The 12,472-nt window shown below is 40.7% G+C and overlaps 1 protein-coding gene across 8 annotated transcripts in view; it reads left to right on the forward strand.

The window, feature by feature from the left end:
- ELK3 (ETS transcription factor ELK3) overlaps positions 1-12,472 on the forward strand; it is a 177,031-nt gene that overhangs the window by 112,210 nt on the left and 52,349 nt on the right. Inside the window, exon 1 of one of the 8 annotated variants that reach the window (XM_086400803.1) lies at positions 6,754-7,016. The exons of the other annotated variants lie outside the window; for them this stretch is intronic. The gene's annotated coding sequence lies outside the window, so the exon portion shown is untranslated. Of the gene's footprint in view, positions 1-6,753; positions 7,017-12,472 lie in introns of those variants that run through there. 8 annotated transcript variants of the gene reach the window in all.

Here is a 12,472-nt window from a genome sequence, read left to right on the forward strand (position 1 = left end):
CTGTTTCTTTTTGATTGATACATAATTGATTTATAATAACGAGCTAATTTCAGATGTACAACAATGATTCAATTATGTATATTCTTTTTAAGATTGTTTTCCTTATAGGTTACTACAAAATATTGAGTATAATTCCCTCTGCTGTGCAGTAGGTCCTAATTGGTTATCTGTTTTATATATAGTATCATGTATACATTAATCCCCACCTGCTAATTCATCCCTGCCAAGTCCTCTTTTCCTTTCAGTAACCATTAGTTTGTATTTTTCTGTGTCTGGGGTGCACTGTTAACACATCCTATGGGCCTTCAAAAATGGTAGATAATTCAGTCTTTTATGTAGAAATTTGACTCCTCATCATCCCTACCCACAACCAAAATGAAAATGATTTTCATCCATTACTGGAAACTCAAATATATGTCAGCAATTTAAAAATAAACTTTGAATTGACCTTTTAAATAAGTTGTAATTTGGTTGACTTGCCACTAGGAATTACTCACAGACCACTTTGTGTGTTTTAATTTACAGTTGCTGGAAAGTTGTTATTAAATTAGGAATTAAATGGGATTATTTTATAATTGGATGTGAGATTTATTTGCATATTTTTAAAGAAATTAAGATGATAGTTATGCTAATAGATTCTGATTTGAATTGGATTAAAATAAATTTACTCATATACATGCTCTAAAAAGAAGTTCCAAAGCACATAGCATCCAAAGTATTTTCAAAGTTACCATATCTAAGGACAGTTCCTAATTTTCCAAGTATAAATATGGGAGTGATGAGACTGTTTGGTGAGGTTAGGGGTCATTTACTCCAAAAGTAGAATGAATCTGAGACTCTTTGTGTCTTTTTATTTCTTTCACTGATATATAATTTACATGCATGAAATTGCACAGATCTGAAGTGTTACAGTATACACCTATGTAATCCCCACCCTTTACCTCCAAGGAGAGAAATTTCTATCATCTAGAAACATTCCCTGGTTATTTTTTTCATTATATTATGGCAATTTCATGATTCTACCATGTTACTAAACCCCAGAGCTCCAGGATAAAATACTGTAGTATTTTTATTTGATCTGCTTGGTTAAAAAGAAATTGTCAAAACGTGTGGATTTCCTCATCATCCTGTAAGAGGGGAAAAAAAAAATCCCTTCTACACTACTTAGTATCACTTATGCTAACCAACAGTCATATGTATGTTGCAGGAAAAAGTAGATTCCCTTAAAACAAGTTGGGTTTAGAGGCTAACTTGTTAGATCTCCCTGGACGGAGGTTTTCCTGGCCAGAGGATAGAGTGGTTGGAGAGTTAGATCCAAAGTCCTATTTGTGTTGGATTTTTTTTTTTTTTTAGAATAGAGAACTTGAATTCTTCCAGGAGTTATGAAAGTGTAAAGTAAATGTTGGCTGTCATCCCCCAAAAGCTGACTTTGAGAGACAGGCAGCAAGTTTTTGAAACTGTTTGGTGGTGGAAAAAGGGATTCCCCGTAAGTTTCCCTTCAATCCCATTTCTGCCCCTTGTTGAATCAGGATCACCCAAGGGAAGGTGCCAAGCCCCCTTTCCTCCTCCTCTTGAGGTTTGTGACAGGCACCCCTTGTTTTAAAGACCATGACTGCCTCATTCTTGGGGACACCAGTGACTATCTCCAGGTTGGGTACTGAGTAGCCTGGATAAGATTTTGATCACCAGGTTGGGTCCCTGCTCTTTCCTCCTGATCATATTTGAAAATCCTTCCCCCTCGCTGAATCTGAGGGGGTCCACATTTCCCCTCATCCCCTCCAGTCCCTTCCCTGCCCACAAGCTAGAGCAGTCCTTCAAACCCAGTTCCGACCCTGTGGCTCCTCTGCTTATAATCTCCCAGCGGCTGCAGCTGGGATACAGACCAAAAATCTCTAATGTAAGCGACATGCTGTGATTTAGGCCAACTCCACTGGCCTTTCCTCAAGTTCTCAAATGTGTAACGTGCCCTCTGACCACTGGGCCCTTCCAAATGCTCTTCTGTCTTCTGGGAATCCCCTCCTGGTCCTCTGTTCCCATCAACTTCTCTCACTACACTTTTGAGCCAGCATCTGGTCATCTGTCAGGTCTCTGCTCAACCATCCCTTCCCCGGGGAAACCTTTGCCAGTTCTCCAGACCAGATCTCCCCCATCTTCCATCCCTGGCCTTTAGAGCCCTTGTCACCGGATTTACTTGTGTTTTCCTTTTACCTGAATTCTTCCTCTGCAGATTCTTGCTATCCAAGCGCAGGTACCAAACAGTTTCAGATGTTTGTTTCTGGAGCTGGGGTTGATGTTTCTTCTTATTCCTTAATACTCCTTATCCAAAACTCAGGAACCATGTAGATTTGATAGCTGGCTACCCCTTGTTATCTGAAGTCACCATCCAAACCCTGAAATTCATTAGATGCAGAAACTGAGGGATATCTGCACATGAATGTATCAAGATGTATTGCTCATCAGTCTTGCCCAACAGTCTGTAAGCTCCCACTGGGCCTCATCTTTTCTCATCCTTGTATTTATTCCAGCCCTTTGTACAATATGTGACATCCATTGAGTTAAAAGCAACCTGAAGGGGAAAGATTTTGTCAGTATGGCTCTTCTCCCCGCATTTTGCCAGTGAACTTGATATTGCTATTCCTAAATCCAGCTCTTGCTTAGACAGTAAGTTATTTGAATTAATAAGAGGCATATCTCTTGGTTAAACCAAATAGACAGCCAAGAATGTCCTCTATTGAGGATATATTGTTGTCCAGAGTTTTTGTCCAGATTTGCAGCAAAAGTGAATTTATAGAGATCAGGTTAGTGTGTTATCATCTGAGGGGACAAACTTTAGCTCTGTTGTTGATAAGTGTTATACTCAGAGTGCTTGGTTAGCAGTTAGGTAATTTATAAGATAGTACAGCTTGAAAGAATCTCAATGTAAAGTTCTTTCCATATTAAAATGAATCATTCTACAGCAATCATAGTCCTTTATTGAGACTTCAGTTGACCAAATTTCCATAGGTTCCTTGGGCTGAGTTCCATAACAGTCACTGTTAAAAGTGCTTCTTCATTTATACTAAAACCTTTGTGTAGCTTTTGTTTATAACTGCTTATAGTAAATGACATTTCTGATTGAGTTTTAAAATAATAAGACTGCCTGGGTGATGATGAAAGGATGAATAATTAAATACCTAAATTGTTTTCAGTTGAGGGCTAGATCTGCTGCTAATTTCAGCTGGGTTTTGCCGAGGAGTAGTTTGTTGATAGTCAAACCTTGATTAATCAGAAGGTGTAATTAAGCAATATTTTTTTTCTCCCTGCAGTTAATTGTCAGAAGAGAGAGATTATGACAACTACCACAACAAAACAAGGCCCAGAATTTATTCCGGGATGTGCTCCCACGTAACTGCAGGGTCCCTCTGTAGGAATTAACTGCAGGAATTCTTAAGATGTTTACACCTGTAAGTCCTTGTCATTATCACAGTGGTGACACGAGAGCCCAGGAGAATCAGAATGTTCTGTTAGGCAAACGAAAAAGGCTGTAGATGTGAGAACAGTTTCCCAACACTAATAGTTAAGAATATGTCTCTGATTAATAATGAACTGGAGAGGTAACTTCCTCAGTACCCCTTTACTAGAGCATTGGCATGTGTGTGTGCCTCTGTGGATGGAGCTACAGGAGGAATGCATGAGTCTAAGAGAATGAGACAATACATGGTCTCAGTTTTTGCTACTTCTCCACAGAGTCCCTCTTCTCATGTGGGATTCAGGCCCCAGTTCTATATAGAGGATTGGCATAAGGGAAAGTTTGCCAGAGCTCTTCTCATCCCAAAGAATCATTGCTTTGAGAACTCAAAAGAGCTTGGATTTTTTAATATAATTTTCAGGAGAGAAGAAAGCTCCATATAGAACATACAGGAAGGGACCAAACCACTTAGCATCATTTGAAGACTATGTGGATGCAGCTCCTTGATCTTTTCTGTATGGTCTTACATTTGAAATTCTCTGGATTCTAGACTTCATGAGGGTTTTGGGGAAGCTATTTTTTGCTAACATTCCTGCCTGTTTTTAAAACTCCAGATACTGATCACTTAGACCAGAAGGTGTTGGGTAGTAGAGCATGGCTAGGTTTTTTTTTTTTTCTTTCTTTCTTTTTAGAAGCATTTTAGGACAAACATCTCCAGATTCTCCCAGTGATATTCTGAGTCAGGGTTGGAAGTAATTAAACCCCAGGTGGAGAGAGAGAGAGAGATGCTGTCCCATGGTGCTGAGTCTCTAGAGGAGGGAAGATTGCCTGTTGGTGAGCCCTCTCCATCTTTGATGGTGGAGGCAAAACCAGAAGCATGGATCATCCAGCCACTTAGCGTTCCTGACTTTGCTTCATTCACTTCTTTAGGTTCTTTAGCACTGATTCTCAATTCTGCATTTGTTATCCTTAGATGCACTGAGTAATTTTGAAGAGTGTTAAACAATTTCCTAAAGTGAATTACTTTCATTACAGAAGTATATGCTATTAAAAGATGTCTTAAAGCAAACCAAATGACCCAAGAGTACTTGGGGCTCCCAGAAGCTCAGCATCACTGCTCCCCAGAGTTTTGACCTGCTTTGATTTAAATCAGAACTGAACCACAAGAACAGCACCCTCCTCCAGGCTTTGCCACATCCTTTGTTTTTTTTTTTTAACCTAAATATTGTACATGCTGTGTGTGCTCAGTCACTTTAGTCATGTCCGACTTTTTGCGACCCTATGGACTATAGCCTGCCAGGCTCCTCTCTCCATGGGATTCTTCAGGCAAGAATACTGGAGTGGGTTGCCATGCCCTCCTCCAGGGAATCTTTCCAACCCCAGGATTGAACCCAAGTCTCCTGTGTGTCCTGTATTGCAGGCGAATTCTTTACCCACTGAGCCACCTAGATATTAAGACTTACCAATTTGTCTTTAGGAAAACAGCGACTTTCAGACCTTGATGGAGAAGATCGTATATGTACCAAATGCTTCAAATACAGAAAGGGTGATTTTCTTTAGCAAAGGGAAAAGATCATCTAAAGTTGAAGCTGGCACTTATTTTGTGCAATTAATATATTTGTGTGGAACAATTACTGGAAGAGTAAGCAGAGGAACAAGTCATATATGACATGTAAGGAAAGGGCTAACCCGACTTGGTGGATGGCAGGCGCCCACGTGGGAATTAAGGTGTGTGAGGAGGCTTTTTGGCACACTGATGTTGGATGCTGATGCCGCCAACAACGGTTCTCCTGTTGGATGCTTTTGTTGGTTTCTTAAAGGAAACGTGTGCACGTCAGCCTGACACGAATGAATGAACTCTCAGTCTTCCGCTTGATGACAGTTTCATTGTTATTTTGTTCATTTATTCATTGCAGTTTGGGGGTTAATAAACAGATTTCAAGTATAACGCCTTGGAGAAGATTAGTTTTGAAATCACACATTATCTGTTTTTGCAACATAAAAAAAAAGATACAAATAATTATACTCAACAGAAACACCAAGATATTTTAAATGTGTTCCACTTTCTACAGTTTATCTACAAGTCAGGCTAGATTTTTGAAATGGACGTTCTCTCAAACAATGAGATGCCTTTTGCTTGCCATTTTACCTTCATGCTGTTGTAGTTTTGCTTCATGTTAAAAAGAACTTTATTAGCAGTTATTTGAATTTAGACGAAACTCTGCATTTTGGTACCATACTTGTCATATATAGCTACACTTGGTATCTCTACAAAAATGTGGGAGAGAATTATGCATATGGAGACAGTAAAGCTATAAAAGTGAGACTGTACCTTCATGACTTTAGACACAGCTAAAATCCCCCACAGATGTCCACCACATGAGCAGGTGATGATATTTTGAAGACTGCAGAGTCACTGTTTTTTATAGATCCCTTCCAATGTGAACATATTATCATACCAGATTTATGTATAAATGTTGAGGCCGAGAATTTGCATTTTCTAAACCATGCCAAGCATTTTGTCAAGAAGAGCACTCAAGAGAAGTAGTGATGCTCAAGTAAGCGTGGATCTTTGCTTAGGTAGCCACCCCTGGAAGGCAGGTCTTTTGTGCTTCTCCAGAATCCCTAAAGCTGACGTCACAAATACCAGGGACTTGCCACTATTTTTGTAACAGTACTGTATATAGTAAGGCCCCCAAAACTAGCTACTGTTAGTCAATATATCCCAGCCAAATTTTGACATTTTCACAAACCAGCACATTTTGTGAAATGTTACACTTCAGAAAAAGGAAAGGGGAAAGGTTTATATTTATATTATTATTAGCCATTTGTAAACAGTTCAAAAATGCTGTAACATTTCTAACACCGATCATATACTTATAAACAATGTCAAGATCAGCTAACTAGTATCATTTTCTATTTTTAGAAGACATGGAAAATGGTTTTGGTGGACTTATTCCAGGAAAAGGGAAAGATAACTTTACTAGGAGTGTTGGTGACCATTTTTCTTTTAGTGATATAGGCATTCAGATATGATTGAAGAAATGATGCTTTTTAAAAAAAAAACCTTTATTTGGAGTATAATTGCTTTGCAATGTGGTGGTATTTTCTGCTGTACAGCAAAATGAATCAGCCATACGTATACATAGATCCTCTCTTTTTTGGATTTTTATGGAGAACAGTGTGGAGGTTCCTTTAAAAAATTAAAAATAGAACTATCATGATCCAACAATCCCGCTCCTGGGCATATACCCGGGGGAAACCATTCCAAAGGATACATTCACCCTAATGTTTATTGCAGCACTATTTACAATAGCCAGGACGTGGAGGAAATGATACTTTGATTATTTTAAGTTCTGTAGAGAAGACAAGAGAGTTTCCAGTGTCTCTGGGAAGACCACAGCTCTCTCCCTCTCCTGGCTGATGCCAGGGCTCTCTGGGAAGGAAAGCTGGAAGGAGAGGGTCAAGGGTCCCTTTTGCTCCATCCTGTTCCCAAGATCAGGAGCCTGATGTGTCATGCGTGCATGAGAAGCAGTCGCTGGCCAAGAGACGTGTTCAGATGATGGTGGTAAGTGGAATTGAGATGGACTGAAATGATCTGTGGGAGGCTTTGGTCAGACAGAGGAGCAGAAGCAGTGGTCACCATGAAGAGAGTTTGAGGGACTGGAGATCAGGGCCACAAGGGAAGGGGAAGCTCTCAGCCTTTCCCCCGTCGGGGGGAAGCGAGGGAGATTGAAATGCCTGCAGATGTTGGAGGTGGCCCAGACTGAGTGCATTCAGACCAGGGAAAGGGGAAGATGCACAGATGGTTACCTTTCTACCAGGAAATGCCCGACCCTGCAGCTGGACGGGGACACCGAGCACAGCTGTGCAGATTTCCTGGTCCCCATGGTCCCTTGGGGGGCCTTCTGCAAGGAAGGGATGGTGTCGCAGGCCACTCCTGACCCCATCCGGGACTCCTTCCTCCCTGGCCCTAGTGTCGGCCCTGTGTGTGTGTGTGTGTGTGTGTATACATGTGTGAGAGAGACCAGGCAGATGTGATGTTGATCATTTGTGTGGGTGCATTGAAGGAATTGATGGGAAAAGCGCACTGTCCAGAGTTCTAATTAGCAGAGTTTATGACATGACTTTTGTTTAATTCAACATGTTTTCTCCCCCCCCCCCCCACCCCGCCGCCCCTTTTTTTCTCTCTTATGTTTCCACTGGGTGGTGCTGCAGGAATTCCTACCTTTTGCCTTGAATCTACCCTTCCCAGAAAGACGCCTCTAAAGTATAATAGGAGGAAGTCCGTCCTGATTTAGAAAGATTTTACAGTTTCAACACAATAGTGGAGTTTGGAGGATGCTCTGGCAGGAAATGTCTCAGTTTCTGGATGTGGAAAAACCACCATCATGTTGTATCATGCAGAAGTGTTCTGACTGCACTCTGTATATCCTTGTGGAGTGTATACGCAACTTACTATTTAGCACAGAGGAGCTTTCAACTTTACTTGAAAGGTTATAGTTTCATCCTAGTAGAAGTGGCATGTGAGATTTCCTTTGTTTTTGATTTTCGTAAAAGTAGGTAACTAAACATTTTCTGCCTTCTACATAGTTCACAGATTAAAAGAAAATATATCTCTCTGAAGGCTTTATTTGAAGCTGAAGGTATTCCATTTTTATTTTAAAGATCATTTAGACAGCATATTGATCAAAAGGATATCTTAGATTTTTATTTTTGAAATACTCTTCATCAAAGAAAAGTAGTTTGTAGTTTGCTAACCCTGTATGGAGCAGGGTTAGGGTTGGTCTTACTTAAAAAGTTGAAACAGAGAAATTAACATTCTTCCCTGAGATCATGCAACTCCTCAAGGCCATGACTATGATCAGAATTTATATGTTCTGACATCCAGTGTTTCTCCTTGCACACAGGATTAAATTTTATTAACAGTACAGAAATTTAGGGAAAAGATTTTTCCATTCAAAGGCCTATGAAATATAAGAATCAGGGGGTAGTGTGGAAGAAAAGTACCCACTGGAAATTAGGGAGCTCGTTAAATTGAAGCTCAAACTTAAGAACACTTAGCAAGGTTTTAAGTAAGTTTTACTCAATGCAAAACACCTTTTTTATTTTATATGCATGTCATGAGACACCATGAGATCCCACGTATTGCTTTCTTAGAACCTGAAACAGGGATTCCCCAGAGATGTTGGTTTTTAAAGAAAGTATTTTTAGCCTCTGCTGGGTGCTCACCAAGTCTGGTAGGTCACATCTTTTTAGTGGGGTCCCCAGCCTGCCCCTATTCTCAGTGATGTGTTTCTCATGAGTCATATCATTGTTAAATGAAATGCATGCAGGTTTGGGGCTCTGCTTGGGGGGCAGGTGAGATCACCTACCTTTCATTTCCCATGTTCCTCCTGATCCACCATCTAGCGCGTGAGTACACACCAAACGGGAGGATGTCTTTCCTATTGAGAAAGAACTAGATAATAGAAGGCACAGCTTCTTATCATCAAGAAGCAACTTTGGTTATTTAGCATTGGATGAAGCTGCTGCGTATTAAAACCAATAGTAGATGTTTTAAAAAGGGGGAACTTTTTTTTGTATGTTTTTAAATGATGGGATGGGTTCAAACTTTCTTAGAACCAGTTGGAACAACTGGAGTTACAGAAGCAAAACCAGACATGAACAAGGAAACTTCTTGATTTGATGTCTCATGGGAATGTTAACTATATTTCCTTCTGTGTTAAAATGGGGCGTTTCTCTTAGTAGCTATAAGGTGTGCATATAAGAAATGAAACCTCTGCTGGGAGAACTGTGTGTGGTGATTAAGAAGCTGGACTCAGAATCCAGGTGCACCTGGATCCAAGTCTCTGTTTTCTCATAATACTCCTGTGGCTGGAGCATCTTATTCTACCTCATTAAATCATGGGTATCCAATTTAGACAACGTAGTAAATGCATAGTAAATGCTCGTCACATGCTAACATTAAAAAAAAAATCCTCTTTAAAGAAGAAATTGTGTTTTTTTTTGTAGAAGCCCTATTCTTGAAAATTCCATGGACACAGTATTGCTGGTGGTGGGGAAAGATATAGCTAACATTTCCTTTAGAATGGGGCTCTCTGAGATTTATAAATTATCTTTAGGATCTAAATATATCTTTTTTCCCCCACTAGAGAATGTTAGATTCTCAAAAAGGGTCCATAGACCAAACACAGGAGGAAGATACTGCCCTGGAGATGAGTGTGTGTATGTGTGTGTGTGTGTATCTATTCTCTCGGTATATTAACAATCGTATGTTTTAGGTTGACTATAAGAGATTGCTGGTATTTGACTATTTTCAACCCATGAAAACAATATCATATGGTTCAACCTAATAGCTGTATGGTTAAGAACATAATTTGAAATAGCATCATAATGAGAAGTTATAATGAGGGATGATTATAATTTATTTTCATATGTTACTTATCAAAGCCTCAAAAGTCAGAATTCATCTGACAGCCTTGGACTGCTAGTAATCATCCTGATATACAACAACTTCTGCTGTGTACAGTACTATCCAGCGGTCTTAAATTTTCACTGGGGACTTAGTGGTAGTTTGATTACCTTGAATGAATCATTTTTCTAGCTCCATATGACTTTTGATCCAAATGACTACTGTTAGGAGAATTTGCTTAGTACTTTTTTTCCATGTTGAATTCATACGGTTAATTACTCTGGGGAAGGGAAAAAAGTCTCGGTGAGTTTCCTTGGGCAATAAGCATAGCAGTGTTCTTTCAGAAAGCAGAGTTTGGCCGTTGTGTTGAGGGTTAAAACAGAGCTGACACACAGGCAAAATGAAACCAGAGCTGCAATTACAAAGTGGGACAGATGTAGGAGGCCAGGTTTCCTGTGGCCCATTTTCCAGTTTCCTGCCTACAACCTGCAGAAGAGGAAGCTGAATGTTACCAAGTATGAGAGCTGGAGGGAGATGTGCTTCAAGCCAGAATTAAGATCCTCGAAAACAACGCAGACAACAAACACAATTGCAAAGAAAGCGAAGGTTCAGGTTTTAGTCCAAAAGTGTCCGGGAAGGAGCAATTCATCTGTTTAAAGAAAAGGCATTGTCAGCAGAGCCTGGGCTTTGTGAGACTCTATGGAGGGACCTGGGGAGGGACCCAGGTTGTGGGAACCTCTGATTTTTTATAGCCCTACTTATCTTTCAAGATGTGGTCTGGTTTTTTAATACTGTTGGTTACCTGAAAAGATTTTCTCTTCAGTGCCCAGGACTTCTGAGTCTGTTTTTTGGGGCATGTTGATATACAAGGGAGGGAGATGTGGTTAACCAATTGGCTATAATGAGCTACAGCCTCACTTTGGGAGGGTTGGGTGACCAGTTGGCCACTTTGATCTAGCAGGCTTGTGTTCCCTTAACTGCCCAATAAAATTATGTCTAATGTTTTCAAAGAAGAGATTAAATGGAGATGTGTATATATGTGGGGGACTAAAGATCATACACTATTTGTGTGGCTACCTGATTGTAAGCCATGTGGGGACATGCCAGAGAAGTGGGCAAGTCCATCTTTCTTCCAAGAAAAAAGGAGAAAAATAAAATTCTTCTATGTCTGGGCTCTTTAGCAGGTGATAGAAGAGTCTCTGAAATCAGATATTACAGTCCCTATCTTAAGGGGAAAGAAATTGAGATTCATGATACTTTTTTATTGAATGCCCATTGTTTACCAGGTGCTGTGCTGGAATTGCTGGATGACACTGATGTAGTGACTATCATTGTTCGGTTGCTCAGTCATGTCCAACTGTCTTGTGAGACGTGGACTGGAGCCCACCAAGCTCCTCTGTCCATGGCATTTCCCAGGCGAGAATACTGGAGTGGGTTGCCATATCCTCCTCCAGGGGATCTGATGGCCAACAAGAAATAGCTCCATTGGTGGGAGGCTTGTTCAAGGCTTCACAGAAGGCACGGATGCAGGCAGCATGTAAGCCCCGGGGAAGGCTCACGATGTCCGGGGCACTGTGCTGAGCTTTTTCTATATACCATCTCATTCAGATCAACCCATTTGTTTCTTTCAGGTGCAGAGAAATAGGTGGGTGCTTCTGGGACAGCCAGTTATTCTATTTATTTATTTTTTAACCCTGTGGATTGATCACCATCTCTTCTGGCACAGGAAGAACAAACTCAGTACCAGGAATATTAGGAAGTTTGGAGATCTTGCCAAATTTAGAGACCCAAGTGGTATCCATCCATGCCAGGCAACCTAGAGTGAGAACAGGCCCTTTCTTATCTGCATGTGGGCCTAGTCTGAAAATGTGGGGTGAGCTAGGACTGGATGTGCAGTGGTGGGGCTGGGTGGGGTAGGAAATGATGGGACATGGCTTGAATATACAAATGCGGCAGAAAGTAGAATGGCTGGAACCTACTTTCCCAGCTGGAGTTAATGTAGCCATCCATTTACTTTTCCAAAGGAAATTCACCCTATAAAAGTCGCCAACAAACCAACTGAGTTGCTTCCCGTATGTCCACAGACAACACAGAGTTGTTCAGAAGGAAAGAGGAGTGGATTATGTGCACAGTAAACAGCAGGTGTTGTTATTATAGTGGCCATCAGTGACTTCCCCAGAAAAAATCTTTCTCTGTGCTCAGAATGATTTGAAAAACGCTGTGAACTGTAAAAGGTATTAAAAAAAAAAAAAGGCGGAGCGATGACTGCTTTCCCTCTTTTCTTGCTCACTCTGCTCTTTAAGGGGCCCTTCCTAGGTGGTGCTAGTGTCAATGCAGGAGACCTGGGTTCTGTCCCTGGGTCGGGAAAATCCCCTGGAGGAGGGCACGGCAACCTACTCCAGTATTCTTGTCTGGAGAATCCCATGGACAGAGGAGCCTGGTAGGCTATAGAGTTATAAAGAGTTGTACATGACTGAAGGAACTTAGCTCACACACACTGCTCTTAAAGCACGGACAATCTGCAGATAGTCACAGAATGAATGAGAATATAAACATTTTTAATAAATAAAAAGAGCCTCAAGGGACATGAATTTAGTCTCGCAGATTAG

The sequence above is a fragment of the Bos grunniens genome, chromosome 5 (assembly GCF_055505025.1).
Source record: "Bos grunniens cultivar Pamir isolate PY7600 chromosome 5, Bosgru_T2T1.0, whole genome shotgun sequence".
NCBI lineage: Eukaryota > Metazoa > Chordata > Mammalia > Artiodactyla > Bovidae > Bos > Bos grunniens.